This window comes from Aotus nancymaae, unplaced genomic scaffold (assembly GCF_030222135.1).
Source record: "Aotus nancymaae isolate 86718 unplaced genomic scaffold, 86718_ANA_hifiasm-v0.15.2.pri h1tg000076l, whole genome shotgun sequence".
Lineage (NCBI taxonomy): Eukaryota > Metazoa > Chordata > Mammalia > Primates > Aotidae > Aotus > Aotus nancymaae.
In genome coordinates this window covers 20927465-20943950 of record NW_026988491.1, presented here as the reverse complement: position 1 = coordinate 20943950, position 16486 = coordinate 20927465, and the positions used below count along the sequence as shown (strand labels likewise).

Below are 16486 nucleotides of genomic sequence, written 5' to 3'. Positions count from 1 at the left end.
TTATTCATTTGCAGCCACCTTGGCCAGAGTCTTTACTAGTGGCTGAAATTCCAGGCCGTTCAGATGGCTCCCCAGCCAAAATTGTCCACTCTACCTGGATGTACCTGGAGAGCCAGACCACTTTCCGAGGAAGTCCAGGAAGGCTGGGTGGTCTCGGTTTCACTTTATTTTGCTGTTCCTCGGCTTGTAAGGGCACACTTTGCTGGGTTTTGCATCAATATGCTGTCGTTTCCACGGCTTTGACTTTGCAAAACCCCTTTCTCTTCTTGGGAAGCTTCCAGAGTGTGCCACTGCTTGGTCTTAGCAGCCCATCCTGGAGCCCAGCCATGCCCCTTATGCCCCCTTCCCAGGCTTCTACAAGGCCAGGGCCTAAGTTTGGCTGGCAGACGAGGGCCCCTCTGTCCTCCATGAGAATTGAGCCAGTCCTGTGGAGACAGCAGCTTCCTTCTTTCACAGCCACTGTGCCTGACTTCGATTCACCAGCAGTTGGGGTCCAGCCACTGGACCTGGGGTTGCAGCGCTGCCTCCACTGGCTTCCACGCTCCCTGCCCCGCTGGCCACTGCTGTCCCTCCACCTCCCCAGCCCGCCCCTCACATCTGCCTTGAACGTCCCACCATCTCCCAGGCAGGCCGCACAAGCTCCAAGTAGTGGTCACCGTCACAGCGACCCTGGTTTTTGCCTTCTGTCCCATCAGTGCCGGCCCACGGCAGGCGGAGCTCGAGCCTCATTTGGGATGAGGGCAGATGGGAGGTGCTGGTGGGGTTCGGAAGCTGAGTGCCTGCTCGGGATTTGGGGGATATTGAGAGGGCTGGCAGGTGCCTGGGCAGGGTCTGGGCTGTGGCACGTTGGATGTCACCCCTAGTGGGGCCTGGCTGAGGGATGGAGAACCATGTGCTCAACAGAGGTGCAGGGGCTGGTGGGGTGGGGGGGTCCGGCTGAGCAAACGGAAGAGGGTGGGCCTTGCAGATTTGGATCTGTTTGCTGCCATTGTCCCGCCACTGTCCATCTCAAAGACCAGGTCTCTTCTTGACACACTGCTGTCCTGTGGCTGTGGGGGCAGTGCTGGCCAGTGTGAAGTGTGTTCACCTGGTGAGCTGCATGGTGGCCCCTGTGTCCTGCTGCCTGGCACTGCCTATTCTGACCCCCTGGCCCTTCCTCTTGTGCCCTTCCAGCCAAGCTGGGGCTGGACACCAGAGCTCGATGCCCCCTGGGGTGGTGCTTCTGGAGGACTGGGCCACAGGGGACCCTGGAGACCGTGCCCCATTGTCAGGGAAGCATGGGGCATAGGTGGTGCATTTTCCTTCCTGCGTGATCAGATAACCAAGTCCAAGGATGAACGTTTTTTCCCAGGGATGGTGTGCACAGGGGGAGGTTGAGTCAGCCTTGGTCTCCCCATCAGTGTCCATCACCCCAGAATCATCATTCTCTGCTGATGGCAGAAGCAGCAGTGTGTCCACAGTTGCAGAGGGACTTGGGGGCAGGATGCCACCATTGCCACTTCCGTCTACACTCGCCCTGGTTCTGGACACAGAGTGTGCACTGGGGCCCGCCTGCCACCGCCCCCTTCCAGGTGCTCAGAGGAGCAAAGTCCCCATGCAGGACGCCACCTGCACTGTCCCGGAGGAGAGGGACCTCGCGTAAGAAGATAAACAGAGGACAGCGGATTAGAGTCTCCACAGCTTCCGTGTCTAAGGCCGGGTCCTTTCAGCGGTGCCTGAGCAAAGCCCCCTGTGGGGATTAGGCCTTTCCTGCCAGCGCTGGATGTTTCTCTCCCTTGCCCGAGGTTATTGTTGGAGGAACCGGTTTTTACTATGTCTTCAGGCATCCATTAGGAGGTCTGATGGGGCCACACACTTGGGAATGTGTTTGCAGGGATCATGAGCTTCTGCCCGTGGGAGAGGCGGCCCCGTTGCTCCATGCCTTGGTCTCAGAGTGGCGGCTCTGACAAACGCAGGTGTAGAGGCCTCCTCTGGAGTGTGCCTGAGCCGGGCAGGACCAGTCAGGTTTTGAGTGGTGTGGGGGCCTGGAGGGGTGGCAGGGGCCCTCCTGAGGTCAGGAAGACGAGCCTCTGGGGCTGGTTCCTCTCCTCTCTGGGCCTCCACTTTGTATCCAGTGTCACCCCTGGTCCCATCCTCTAGCAGCCACCTCGGGGGTAACCTCGGGCCACCAGGGAAGGTTTGGGGGAAGACAACCCAGCTCAGGGTGGGAGGGGACCCAGGGAGGAGGTGTCGCGGCCAGATGATGAGGGGTGTCCAAGGCCATGGCCAGGTGAGAGGGGCTCAGGGCTGGAGCTACAAGGGTGGTTTCGAGGGCAGTGGGTGACACGGCCGAGTGAAACTCCTGCACACGCGTCCCCGCCTGCCTCGGCTAATGTGAAGGGTCACCCCCTTCCCCGCCCTGGCCGTGTTCTTTTCCCAGCGTGCTCCATTTGCCTGCCTTACCACCTCACCGGTTTTGGTTTTTGTATTTTGGGGGATGATTAAGAAAACGTACTTGAAAAGATTCGACATGCAGCAGTCTGGCGAGGGTGGAAGCATCGGTGGGGGCCACACCGCTGCCCACCCGCCTCTCCAGTCTCACTGTCTGTCCCCTTCCCTCCGGAGCAGCTGTGTCTCTGAGACATGGGCCACCTGCATTTCAGGTCTGAGTATGACCTCCTGGCTGTCACCTATAGGAATGGCCTCCTGTACTGCGTCCATGTGCGACCTGTGGGAGACGCCTCGGGGATCCTTCCCCTGTCCGCCAGTGCCCAGGACCTGGGGTGCTCCAATGGGACTAGCCCTGGAAGGGTTGTTTACAAAGGGCTGGGCAGGGCCTGGGGCATCCTTGAGGGGCTGCGTGGGACCCAGGGCTGGAGGCAGTGTCGGCAGAGCTATGACAGCCCTTACTCCTGGAGCATCAAGGGAAAGGGCAGGATGGAGCCCAGAAAGAAGGGGTCATGGTCAGAAGCCACGGGAGAGGGGCACAGACCACCTGGGAGGGGCATAGCCAGCCTGGGGCCCTCCCGACACCCCTCCCCTCCCTCACTGTCTCCTCCCATCCGGCTCCCCACTGGCCAAAGCCACCAGAAGCCATGGGGCAGGGAACCCTCCCAGCTAGGGAGCAGGCAGAGTCTGTTTATTTTTCCTTTCTGCTTGATGACATCTTAGACGAGACGGTTTATTGGTCTAATTCACCTTCTGCAAATCCAAAGGGTGCTTTGGAGTCGGATGTTTTTCCGGGAAGGTGTTTTCAAAGGCAGGCATTTGTACATTTGTGCGGAGCTCCGCCAGGCACGGATGAAACAACACAGCCCCTGCTCCCACAACCAGGAGTCTTGGGGCGAGTGGGGCATTTTCAATCATTGCTTCAGCCCAGGCGTGGTTGGTTGGTTTATCCCCCCAAGGTTGACTTGAAGGTGTTTCCACCACAACTTCCAAAAGGGCGAACGTGCCTGACGGAAAACGTTCTTCCAACTTGAGATTCGGGTTTTGCCCTCATGAGGGTTAAGTGTTTGCTGTTCCCTTGACGCCCTTGGCATCCTGGGTTTTTGAGAGGTTTGGGGAGAGGCTTATTCCCCTTGGAGACAGCGCTGGGGAGGGGCCGTCTGGAAGGACAGAGACCCTCGGTGCTTGGCTGAGGGGACAGTCCCCGACTGTGCTTCCCTGGGGCTACCTGTGGGAATCATGTTTAGACCTCATCTTGCTCCAGGAGCTCCCAGCAGGGCCGGGGGCACAGACGTGCCAGCAAGATGTTTAACAGGGCCCTGGGGAAGCGAGGGTGGCTTGTGCCCACCTGGCCTGGAGATCTTCCAAAGCCAGCTGAGCCTGCCCAGAACCTGCAGGACAACCTCCTGGCCAGCTGGCGAGGCAGGGACATCAGGCAGTGTGGCTCGGTGGAGCCTCAGTGAGTGAGCTGTGAGGTGAGGCAGTGAGGTGGCGCCAGGAGGGCCAGAGCTGCTGGGAGATTCCACATGAAACAGGGACTTGGGAGCAGCCACACTGGGATCCTCCTCCTGGGTGCTGCTACCCCTTGGGGACCATGATCGTTCATTGTGAGGCCTGTCCTGGGCGGCGTTCCTGGCCTCTGGCCACTAGACTCCAGCTCTGCCCCAAACCCGGTTTTGACGGCCAAGAGGTCTGCATCATTGTCTTGCCCCTGAGGTTGTACCGTGGATGAGAACCACTGGGCTAGTGAGACGGGAGCTCAGTTGTGAGGGAGTCTCGGTGGCTTCAGGTGGAGATGTGAGACCCGGGGCCAGGCCTTGAGGCAGCAGGCACCACACAGGTGGCAGGTGTTTTTCAGGGGGCACTCGGCGTCTGTCACCTAGCCAGGATGGTGCTGTGCTGGCCGCAATTACCAGGCTGGCCACGTGTGGCTAGACCACATGTGGTGAAGCCCCATGCCTGAGCTGGCTGCTGGAGTCCTTGGGACCCTGCCTCGGCAATTGGCTTCCTCTGGTTCTGGTGATTCTGAGATGGTGCGGGGCTGCCTTTGGCATGTCATGGAAAGCGGTTTTATAAAGACAGCATGAGCTCCGGTTGTAGCAAACCTCCTCTCGATGACCGGCCTCTGCTTCTGTTGAGCAGAGGATCTAAGTGATTTGAGGTTCCCATGGAGTTGAGGTGACCCCTAGGTCCCACTGTCAGTAGGGACTGCTCACCTGTTGCTCATCGGATCATTCCAGACCTCTTGGGTCTGTGCTGCACATTAAACCCCAAAGTCCCAAGGAGAATGAGATGTGACCACCGCCCACAAGAGCATCCTGGGGAATGGAGCTTCTTAGTTTCTGCAGATGTTCCAAAAACTCAAGGGCTTCCACCTAGACACTTGTTTCAGGCTGGTGTTTTTGTTGTTGTTTTTGTTTGTTTGTTTTGAGACAGAGTCTCACTCTGTCACCCAGGCTGAAGTGCATTGGCACCATCTTGGTTCACTGCAACCTCCGCCTCCCAGGTTCAAGCGATTCTACTGCCTCAGCCTCCCAAGTAGCTGGGACTACAGGCGTGCGCCACCACGCCCAGCTAATACTTTGTATTTTTAGCAGAGACGGGGTTTCACCATGTTAGCATGATCCACCCGCCTCAGCCTCCCAAAGTGCTGGGATTACAGGTGTGAGCCACTGCGCCCAGCCTGGAGCCTGGTTCCTTTAGTGGAGGGTGACATTTAGCAATCCAGATCTGGGTGCCTGGTGTGCTCATTGCCCTGCGGTGTCTCACTCCCAGTCTCTCTTACTGGGCAGAGCTAGGACACAGACATCTGTGTGTGTGTGTGAGTACATACATACATGCACACATACTTAAATTCATATTGTTTTCATATTGACCTATCACTGCCTATGGAAAGCCATGAACTTCACTGCAGCTCTGCTGAATTTGCATGCTCTTCACATTCACGTCCTCCTGATCCCATCCCAGACCATTTGTGCTGCTTTGTAACAGATCACCCGAGGCTGGGTCCTTACAAACCACAGAGATTGCTTTCTCTGAGTCCTGGATGCTGGAAACCTGAGCCACTTTCAGGTCTGGGGCCTGGCAAAGGCCCATTCCTCATAAATGGCAGCGTCAGTGTCCTCAAATGGTGGAAGAATGGAGAGAGTGGACCCACTCCCGTGGGCCCTTCTATTGAGCCCATATCCTGTCCTTGGGAGGCCCACGCTCGTGACTTCACCACCTCCCCAAGGCCCCATCTCTTGATACCATCCCATTGGCTATGAGGTTACAACACGTGAACTTTGGGGGACACTTCAGACCATAGCACCCCCAAATTCATATGTTGAAATCCTCACCCCCAGGGTGATAGTATTAGGGAGTGGAGCCTTTGGGAGGTGATCAGGATCTCCCACAAGTGGAATGAATGCTCTTATAAAAAAGGCCCAGGCCAGGCACAGTGGCTCACGCCTGTAATCCCAGCACTTTGGGAGGCCAAGGTGGGCAGATCACCTGAGGTCAGGAGTTCAAGACCAGCCTGGCCAACATGAGTGAAACCCTGTCTCTACTAAAAACGTAAAAAAATAGCCAGACTTTGTGGCACACACCTGTAATCTCAGCTTCTGGGGAGGCTGAGGCAGGAGAATCACCTGGACCCAGGAGGCAGAGGCAGAGGTTGCAGTGAGCCAAGATCACACCATTGCATCTCCAGCCTGGACAATAAAAGCGAAACTCCATCTCAAAAAAAAAAAAAAGAGGCCCAAGACTGCCCCTACCCCTTCTGTCATGTGAGGGTGTGGCGAGAAGGTGCTGGTCTAGGAACCAGGTGGTGGACCCTCACCAGCTGTTGAATCTGCCAGCACTTTTATTTTGGACTGGCATCAACTGTGAGAAACAGATGTGTGTTGTTTACAAGCCACACAACCTCTGGTATTTCGTTACAGCAGCCCTAGTGGAGTTAGAGTTCATTTTTGGTTTTTTTCCTCTTCTGTATTTGTAACTCCTTGTCAGTTAGAAACCTTGTTCTCATTCTCCTCTGTATAGTTCCTGAGTTATCTCAACCTTCCATTATTTAAAGAACCTGTCAACCCCACCAGGCCACAGCTTCACTCAGCCCCCTTCCTGGCTTCCCCTCCGTGGCCACCCCCTTCCCAGCTGCCCCCTTCAGCCTTGCTGCTGTGTCTCACTTGGCCCTGACTGTACCAGCTGACTCCAGCAGTTGGAGACAGGTCTGCATAGAGACTTGGCTGAAATATTTCATTATTCATAAAAGAAGGGAGGAAGGGAAGAAGGAAGGTTTTTAAAACAAATTTAAAGGGAACAAAAACCAGAAATATCAAAACTGGGATGCAGCTAAAGCAGTGCTGACGGGGAAATTCATAGCACTGAATACTTACATTAGAAAAGGGGGAAGTCTGAAATCAATAATCTAAGCTTCTACCTCAAGAACCTAGAATAAGAAGAACAAAATAAACCCAAAGCCAGCAGAAAGAAGGAAATAATAAAGATAAGAGCAGAAGTCAGTGAAATTGAAAACAGCAAAACAATAGAGAAAATCAGTGCAACAAAGATCTGATTCTTTAAGAAGATTAACAAAATCATCTCAAAGAGGGGCAAAAAAATTCTAGCATGACTGATAAGGGGGGTAAAAAGGAAGACAAATTACCAATATCAAGAATAAAATAGGCTCTGTAGACGTTAAAAGGGGTAATCAGGGAATAATAAAACAACTCTACACGTGTACATTTAAAACCCAGATGCACAGACCAACTCCTCAGAAAACACAAACTACCACAGCTCACCGAAGATGAAATGAGTCATTTGAATGGCTGTATATCTGTTGAGGAAATGGAATTTGTAATTTAGCATTCCCAAAAAGGAAATCTCCAGGCCCAGATGGTTTCACAAGAGAATTCTAACAAATATTTAAAGAATTATACCAATTCTGGCACCATCTCTTCCAGAAAATAGCACCTCCCAGTTCAGTTTGTGAAGTATTACCCTCATTCCAATACCAGATGAAGACAGTCTAAACAATCACAGACCACACGAATATAGATGCGACTCATGTTCATGCAGAAACCTGCACACAAGTGGTACAGCAGCTTTTCCTAATATCCCCAGATGGGAAACAGCCCAGATGGCCGTCACTGGGTGGATGGTTAAACAAACTGGTGTGTCCATACCACGGAACAGGAAATACTGCTTCACAGTAAAGAGGATTGAACTATTGAGGCACCAAACAACCTGTCACTCTGCTGAGAGGGAAAAGGCAGCCCCCAAAGGGACCATACTATGTGATTCCATTTGTATGATATTCTGATTTGTTTGTTTTTTTTTTAAACTAAATTTCGTCTTATATCCCAGGCTGGAGTGCAATGGCACAATCTCGGCTCACTGCAACCTCCACCTCCCGGATTCAAGCGATTCTCTTGCCTCAGCCTCCCAAGTAGCTGGGATTAGAGGCATGCGCCATGATGGCCAGCTAATTTTGTATTTTTAGTAGAGATGGAGTTTTGCCATGTTGGTCAGGCTGGTATCAAACTCTTGACCTCAGGTGATCCACCCACCTTGGCCTCCCAAAGTGTTGGGATTACAGGTGTGAGCTACTGCGTGTGGCCTGTGTGACATTCTTAATACGACAAAACAATAACAATGGAAAACAGAGTGGTGGTTGCCTGGGGTTGGGCTGGGAGCAGGAGGGAAGTGGGTGTGGCTGTGACAGGGCCACAGGCAGAGTCCTTGCGGTGATGGAATGTTCTGTCTTGAACTCGACTGTGTGTGTCGGTAGCTGGGTTTGATACTACACTATCTTTTTGCGGGGTGTTTCCCTGGCATGGAAACTGTAAGGCGTACATGGGATCCCTCTGTAGTGTTTTTTACAATTGCATGTGCATCTAAAATTGTCTCAAAATAGAAAGTTTCATCAAAGTAACTTTTAAGCTGGGCGTGGTGGCTCACGCCTGTGATCCTGGCACTTTGGGAGGCCAAGGTGGGAGGACTGCTTGAGCCCAGGAGTTCAAGATCAGCGTGGCAACACAGGGAGAGGTGGGCGGAGGATGCCCAGCTGCTGCTGTGTGGTGTGGCAGAAAGAGATAAGAAGCTTAGTTTCCGTTCCCAAACACGGACCGGGTCAGATGGTAGAAAGTCACCTGCTATGGAAACATGGCGATTCCTGGAGGCAAGCATGGCCCCGCCCTGGGCCTTTGTGTTCCAGAGCCCTGTTATGGAAAGTTGCTCCGGGGCTAGGGCAGCCCTCAGCTTCGTGCCCGGTCGTGCTTGCTTCCTGTCTGGCATCGTGGCCACTCTCCTCCAGCGGCCTCTGTCTCACCCCCATCCTTTCCAGCCCACCCGCCCCCTCACTACTGGGGCTCTGAGATGCGCTGGTGCGGCTGCCTTCCTCCCCTCTCTGGGCTCTCAGCCTTTCCTGCCTGTGCCCCCCCGGCACCTCGGTAGGGAGGGCGGTGGTGGCCGACAGGCACTGGCTGATGTCCTGTCTTGTGCCAGGCTCGCATGTATCCCCCACGTGATCCTTATGTCAGCTCCTGGAGGAGGAGATATCATTGCTGTTTCACAGACAAGGAAACTGAGGCACAGAGTAGACGATGGGCAGACTTGGGTTCGGTGGTGCCACGGACCCAGCATTTCTCACCCACTCGTGTATCTGCTGCTCTCAGATGTGCCATCTCACGGCCATCGCCTGTTTTCCTGCTGTGACCATTACTGTCCCCTACCTTCTCCATCTTTTCCAGACACTTCCATGCTCTCTCCCCTAATTCAGCATTCTCCCCATCTTCACCTTATCACATGGATTCTGACCATGTCATCCCTCAGCGGCCTGCAGACCAGGGGAGGCTGGTCAGAAGGGTCGTCAGTGGGAGAGGAGGTGGGCCACTGACCATAGGAAGCAGGAGGTCCTAGGGGCCCAGGTCAAGGACAGAGAGGGGACTGTGAAGTCTTAATAGGAGCAGGCCATGGCTTTGTATGATCATAGTGTGCACAGTTGAGTATATTGTGGAGGCGCGCATGAGCACGTGAGTATGGGTGAGCGTGTGTGCCCACATGTATGTGTGCACGAGTGGGTGAGTGTGCATGGAGTGGGTGTGCACCTGGGCGAGTGTGCACCTGGGTGAGTGGGCAAGTACACACGTGTGTAGGTGTGCACGTGCATGTGTTTGTGCACGTGTGTATGAATGAGTACGTGTGTAAATGGGTAAGTGCACATTTGAGTGCGGGTCAGCATGCATATGGGTAAATGTGCACATGTGAGTGCATAAGTGGGTGAGTGCATATATGCACGTGTGAGAGTGGGTATGTGCGAGTGGGTGAGTGTGAATGTGTGTGGGTAAATGCACATGCGGGTGAATAAGTACACATATGAATGGGTGGGTGCACGTTTGAGTGTGGGTGACTGCATGTGTGAGTATGAATGTGGATGGGTCTGCACATGAGTGGGGTAAGTGCACAGGTGTGGGTGCACGTGTTGGGTGAGGACACATTTGAGTGGGGGTAAGCGTGCATGTGGGTTTGAGTGTGCACATGTGGGTGAGTCTACATGAGGGAGTGTGCATGTGCATGTGTGGATAAGTGTACAGGTGAGCGTATGAATAAGTGCACATGTGAATGTGAGTGAATGCACATTTGGGAGTGCGTGTGTGAGTGTGGGTGAGTGTAAGTGTGCACATGTGGGTCTGAGCACGCACATGAGTGGGTGAGTACACACACGTGAGTGTGAGTGGGTGAATGTGCACATTTCTGGTAAGCGTTTTCTCTTTGCTCAGAAGAGTCATTTTTGAGGAGTGAACTGTAGCCTGCTTGCCGTCCTTCCTGAAGCTTTGTGTTGTTTTTCCCGGGACTCTCAGGCTACCATGTTGTGGGGCCTGAGCTCAGAGGCCCCACCCCAGGCACTCCCTCTCCGTGCCCATACAGAGGAGGCCCCAGGAGGCTGCAGCTGAGCAGCGCGCGCCCCGCCCTGTCTCTCCCGTCGGGATTTCTCCAGTTGGGAGCAGCAGCAGGATTTGGATGTCTCCCATCCATAGAGGAACATGAATGAGCTTCTTGTTGGGTGCTTGAGGGCCCCTCAGCAGTTTTTGGTCTGTAAAACCCCCAAGAGAAGGAACATGCTGCTTTCCGGGAAGGCGCTGTGTCTCACTGCATTTTGGCCCTTCATTTGTCTTTGGCAAGAGGACCCCCCTCTGAGCAAATCCGTATAATTCCCAGACTCCCAGAACACCTCAGGGAGCAGCCAGGCTGCGGAGGGGACCCGGTCCTGATAGCTGGGCCCCAGAGGGGCGGGGCTGAGATGCTCCTGGCTTCTTCCTACGGAACTGGGGGCTTTGGTCAAGGGTCTGGCTCAGTGAGGGCTGGCACAGTGCTCTGTTGGATCATTTCCAGAACGAAATTAACTACCGTGGGGATCATGGAACCGTGTAGGAGGAGCTTATCTCTGTCCGGTGCTGCGCACAGGGGACGCCTGCCTCTGGACCCACGGTTCTTGCATTTCCAAAAGTATTCTACATCCAGCGGGAAAGCACAGAGTGCCTCACTTTTGTCTTTGGCCAGAATTGTCCGGGAAACTGGGGTTAGACCCCCTTGCCTGAGAAATAGAAGGCTTTGGTGTGATTTTGTTTAGAATCTCTAGGTGACCAGTTGGTTCTGACCTTTGTTGAAAACTTTTGTAATGCTCCCACCATAAGCCTAGTAGCTCTACCCATTACTTTCTTGGATAGTTGAATGCATGGAGGAAATGGCGTGCCCGGGACAGAACTCCGAGCTGCGGGTGGCTTTGTGTCTCAGCTCCTGGAGGAGAGCCTGCAGGTTCAGTGGAGACGCTAATTGCATGAGCTGCTTAATTGCTGCTTTTGCCTTTCGAGATGTCAGAGTCAACTTTATTATTTTATTATATTATGTATTTATGCATTTATTTACTTATTTGAGATGGAGTCTTGCTCTGCCGCCCAGGCTGACCTGCAGTTGCACAGTCTCGGCTCACTGCAACCTCCCCCTCCTGGGTTCAAGCAGTTCTCCACCTTGACCACCCAAGTTGCTGGGATTACTCCTACCACCATGCCTGGCTAATTCTTTTTGCATTTTTTTAGTAGAGATGGGGGTTTCACCATGTTGGCCGGGCTGGTTTCGAACTCCTGACCGCAAGTGATCCGCCCACCTTGGCCTCCCAAAGTGCTAGGACTACAGGCGTGAGCCGCCGTGTTCGGCCTCTAGGTTGTGTTGTTTTAATATAGGGAAGTGCTAAAACGGCAAAACCTGAGAGAACAACCACTTGCACGTTATTTTGCTTTTCTTCTCATCTTTTCGAGAAATAAAAATAGCAGCAGGCATGGCTGCAAGCAGTTCACACATACATTCATTTAGCCCCATGAGGAAGGTGCTATTTTACCCCTCATTGTACAGCAAGTCCTGGCATGCAGGGAAGCCATGTGACTTTCCCCCGTCGGGGTGGGATGTGAACCCTTGCCTTTAAGGAAGCCCATCAGAGGCGGTGGACACTGCTGTCCTGGGAGCCTCTGCCGGCCTCGGGCCCGCCCAGCTGGACCCTGAGTTGGTAATGAGGACGACGGTAGCATCAGCCGTGCCAGCTCAGATGCTGCACAGAGTTTCAGATCCGTTCTTTCATTTTGTTCCCAAAACGTCCTCGAGATCACAACTATGCACTTACCCACTTTCTAGAAAAGTCTGCCTAGGCTATTCATAGAATATGTTGTCTGCCCCAGGTCCCTGGCAGCTGAGGGATTCACCTGCCCCCCTCAGCCAGAGCTGGGCAGAGGAACTTGAAGTCCCCCTACAACCTGGGATAGCATAGAGCCACCTGTCCTAACTTGTGGCCCAGTGGCTCAGTCTAGCTCCCAGGCAGCAGCTTGCGCTCACAGCCCTGGGGAGATGCTGCACCCTCAAGCCAGGTCATCAGAGGCAGCTGGCAGCACCTGTGTAGAGGGTGGCTACCCGGCTAGAGCACCGTCCTGTTACCTGCCTAGGAGTGTGGGGTTCCCCAGGAAGTAGCAGCTCGGTCTGAGGTTTGCCTTCTGGCAAAGTCCTGTTGGAGGCTCCTGGGAGTCCGGATGCGTACATCTGCGTTAATCTGCTCCTCATGGCCCTGCCCTCCACTTTCCCAGGCAGCTTCAGAGAACTGCGACGGCTGCCTCTAAGGGTGGGCTGGTCTTCTTCCTGCCAGAACTGGCACAGGGTCTTGCCTACATTTCCTGGGGCAGTTGTTGGCTGGTCAGGTCTGAACCTCGTCATCTTGAGAAATGATAGCATGGAACGTTTGCTGCTGCCCTTCGACTCTGCACAGACATTCCTGAGGTCCAGCCATCTGTGAATTCTTTGATATGAATGTTGGTTAATCATTTCTGACACAGATCATGAATTCATTCATTTCCTAGACGTGTCCCTCCCACCCCCGCACTGCCTTCTCCCGCCACCTTCCCTGGCATTGAAATCATCCCCCCACAGCCTCCCGATGCAGGATCGTCTGCAACAAGTTAAAAGGCTGGAGAAATGTGAGCACTTCGTAAGGACCGAACGCTTTTGTGCGCACACAAAAACTCCCTGCACCGCGTAGAGCGGCTGAGTGGAAGCCAAGAGGGAGGACCTGAATGAGGGAAGAAAATACCTTGAAGGAAAATAAAAAGGGGCTGGACCCCAGGGATGACTCCTGGAGTGGGAATCCGGATCTGCACAGCTTGGCGCCTCTGGGCTGCTCCTTGCCATGCTCAGTGGCACCGTAGGTTTTTTCTCAGGTGGCAGTGGGAGTGAGCATGTGGCCTTTCCTTGCTAGCTCTGTTTCTACCTGCCCCCGGGAGCCTGTGCCGGCCAGGGCTCCCTGCTGAGGGGTGCAGAGGCGCCGTGGGCAGGCCCTGTTGCGTGCGTCTCCAATCGCTGTGTGTGGCACCTGCCTTGCTCGGCCTGAGCAACCAGGCCAGGCTACTGAGCTTTATGTCCTGGAAGCAAGGCCTGGGAATTGAGGCCTTTCCTCCAAGGGGTGTTGGTGCAGCGGTTGAGGGGGTGTCCTCTGGGCCTGGCTGGCTGCCATGCAGGACCCAGCTGAGCCCTGGGAGGGCAGGTGCCAGGGCGCTGGCACCTCCACCATGCTGGCCTTTGCCCAGCCTGTGCCCGGAGCCTTCCAACACAAGAATTGAGGAAAACTCAGACACAACCATTTGGCTCCCTTCATTCTCACGCCTTTTCTTTTGTATAAATATGTGGCAAAGTTTTAAAATTCCTTTTAGAAATGTGAGGGGCGGTTCATCTGTCTCATTCCTTATCCCCCCACCCTGACCTGTACTGTTCATCATTGGCTGTGACCCAGCCAAGCCACCACGTGCTTTTCTGGCCGGAAACCTCCACACCAGTGTTCTGCAGAAGCTGCGTGAGTTGCTTTCTCTCTGTGCAACTCGGAGGTGGACGAACCGCTCCAAAGTCTGGAGCTGTTACCACCGGCAGTCTCTCCTCTGCTTCCTCCTCATGCTCTATGCCGGCCTTTCAGCAGAGATGGGCTTCGTCTTCCTTTGACAGAAATGGACAACTGAACCAGAGCACACACACCTGCTGTCCTCACTTATCCCCATTTGAGCCATCTGTGCCACTGTCCACGCGTTGCCCAACCCCTCATGGAGAATGAGTCCCCTCTGACTGCGTTTTATCACTCATAGCCACATGGCAGGAAGGCCAAATAGTGCATTTTCTCTCCATGTTAGAGGGAAAAATTAGAAGGATCTTCCCAAAAGTTACCAGGTGGAGCGTGGCAGGTGGCTGGGGAGGGGAGGAGGCCTAACCAGGAATCTTTGTGTGTGTGTGTTACTGAGGTGAAGGTCACATAACATAAAATTAAGTTTTAAAGTGGCATTTAGTGTACTCACAGTATTGTGCCATATCATCTCTACTGAAATCTAAAATACTTTTATGCCGTCAGTTGACCAACAGTAACTTTTTTTTTTTTTTTTGAGAGTCTCTCTCTGTTGCCCTGTAATCCCAGCACTTTGGGAGGCTGAAGTGGGCAGATCACTTGAGGTCAGGAGTTCGAGACCAGCTTGGCCAATATGGTGAAACCCCGTCTCTACTAAAAATACAAAAATTAGCTGGGCGTGGTAGTGAGCACCTGTGGTCCCAGCTACTTGAGAGGCTGAGGCAGGAGATTTGCTTGAACCCAGGAGGCGGAGGTTGCAGTGAGCCAGCCACTGTGCTCCAACCTGGGTGACAGCAAGACTCCATCTCAAAAAAAAGCATTTTCATCACCCCAGAAGGAAACCCCATGCCGTTAGCAGTCACTCCCCATCCTCCTCCCCAGCCCCTGGCAGCATCTGTGTGCTCTGTTTAGGTTTGCGTGTCCTGGACATTTCGTAGGAATGGAGTTACACGGAGTGTGGCCTTTGGTGTCTGGCTTCTGTCACTGAGCATGGTGTGTTCCGGCCCCCCACATTGTCGCGTGTCCGTGCTTCTTTCCTTTCAGTGGCTGGGATTCATTGCGTGTCTGTGCTTCGTTCCTTTTGGTGGTTGGGATTTATTGCGTGTCCGTGCTTCGTTCCTTTCGGTGGCCGGGATTCGTGGCGTGTCCATGCTTTGTTCCTTTCGGTGGCTGGGATTCGTTGCGTGTCCGTGCTTCGTTCCTTTCGGTGGCCGGGATTCCGGTGCAGGGATGGGCCACAGTTTGCCCAGTCGTCCACTGATGGACACTTAAGTGGTTTCCACCTTTTGTGAGTTGTAAATAGTAATGCTAGCAACACTTGTGAACTGGTTTTTGAGTTCCTCTTTTCAGTTCTTTTGAGTATATGCCTGGAGGTGGTGGTGCTGGGTCACGTGGTAGTTCTGCATTTAATGCTTTGGGGAACTCCATTTGTGCATCTCAAGTCACCCACAGCACCGTGTTCATGCACCCCTGCCTCCCCAACACTTGCCTTGACCGCAGAGTAGACGTCAGCATGCATGTTAAGCCCAGACTCACCGAGAGGCAGGCATTTAACACTAGGGCCCCACTCAGCACCTATTCTAGGGCGACATGAGAGGGATGGGCCATTCGGATGCTGGGTTCCTCCTCTGAGCCGCAGGGACCTCAGACGCCACAGGTCCCCTGCTCCTCTGTGCAGCCCTCCTGCTAGTTCTTGCCGCTCTCCACCTGAGAACATTCGGCTCTTTGGCCAAAAGTGCTGTTATTTTGACCCGACGGCTGCTGGTGGGTCTCTCTGGAGTCAGAACCCAGCAGCACATGTTGGGCGCTGTCTGTCAGAGACCAGTGCCTGCTGCTCTGATTCACGAAGGCCAGACTGAAGTCAGGTGTCCTAGCCGTGGGCGTCTCGCAGGGGTCAGCGCTGCTCTCTCCTGCTGTTTCTGCTTGACTCCGTAGCTCTGAGCCTTGATTACCAGCAGCAGTTTACAACTGCAGTTTTGTAAACAGTGGCTTAGTTTCATAAAAGCCTTCCCAGTGTAAATGCTACTTATGCCCTTCCTCCAGAAGTCTCACGCCCAGCCCCAAAAATGTAAATAATCAGTTGTAAAGAAGATGTGGAGCTCGCACAGTGAGGGGAGGCTCTTCTTCCCTGGGATCGCACCTAACACTGAAGCACCCATAATGGGCACCTCCAGCATTTTCCAAACTGGGCGGTGTTACAGAGAAAGGAAAGACGATTTTAATGTGCTCGCCTACCTGCTGCATAACCAAAAGTGAAATCTTTAAGGAGATAGCTTATCAGACCTTGTGATTTCATCAGCTGGTGTAAAAGAAAAATGAAAAAGGTGATCCAGGCATGATGGAAGCCTCCCTTGAATTTACCGAGAAGGGTATGCGGGAAACTCACGTGTCTCTGCTGATGCCACCCTCAAAGTCCCTGTACCACAGAGAGGACGTGTGTTCTAATAGTAAATCATTATCTTGCACAGAAAGAAATTGAGGTACGGTGATGAGTCTCATCCACGTTAGATGATTGGATAAGGGGGAGTGAAGCCTTAGCTGGGGTGGCCCCGCACAGCTGTGTGGGCTGCGCACTGCACAACTCCAGGCAGAGGGTGCTGCCTGGGTGGCCGGGGTCCCTTGAAGTCATGCAACTTGGCCCTCTGGCTGAGCTCCTGT

At 53.7% G+C, this 16486-nt stretch overlaps 1 protein-coding gene across 2 annotated transcripts in view; it reads left to right on the top strand.

Moving 5' to 3' along the window:
* The window catches only part of CELSR1 (cadherin EGF LAG seven-pass G-type receptor 1), a 177214-nt gene that overhangs the window by 105314 nt on the left and 55414 nt on the right, over window positions 1-16486 (top strand). The gene's annotated exons all lie outside the window — the stretch shown is intronic.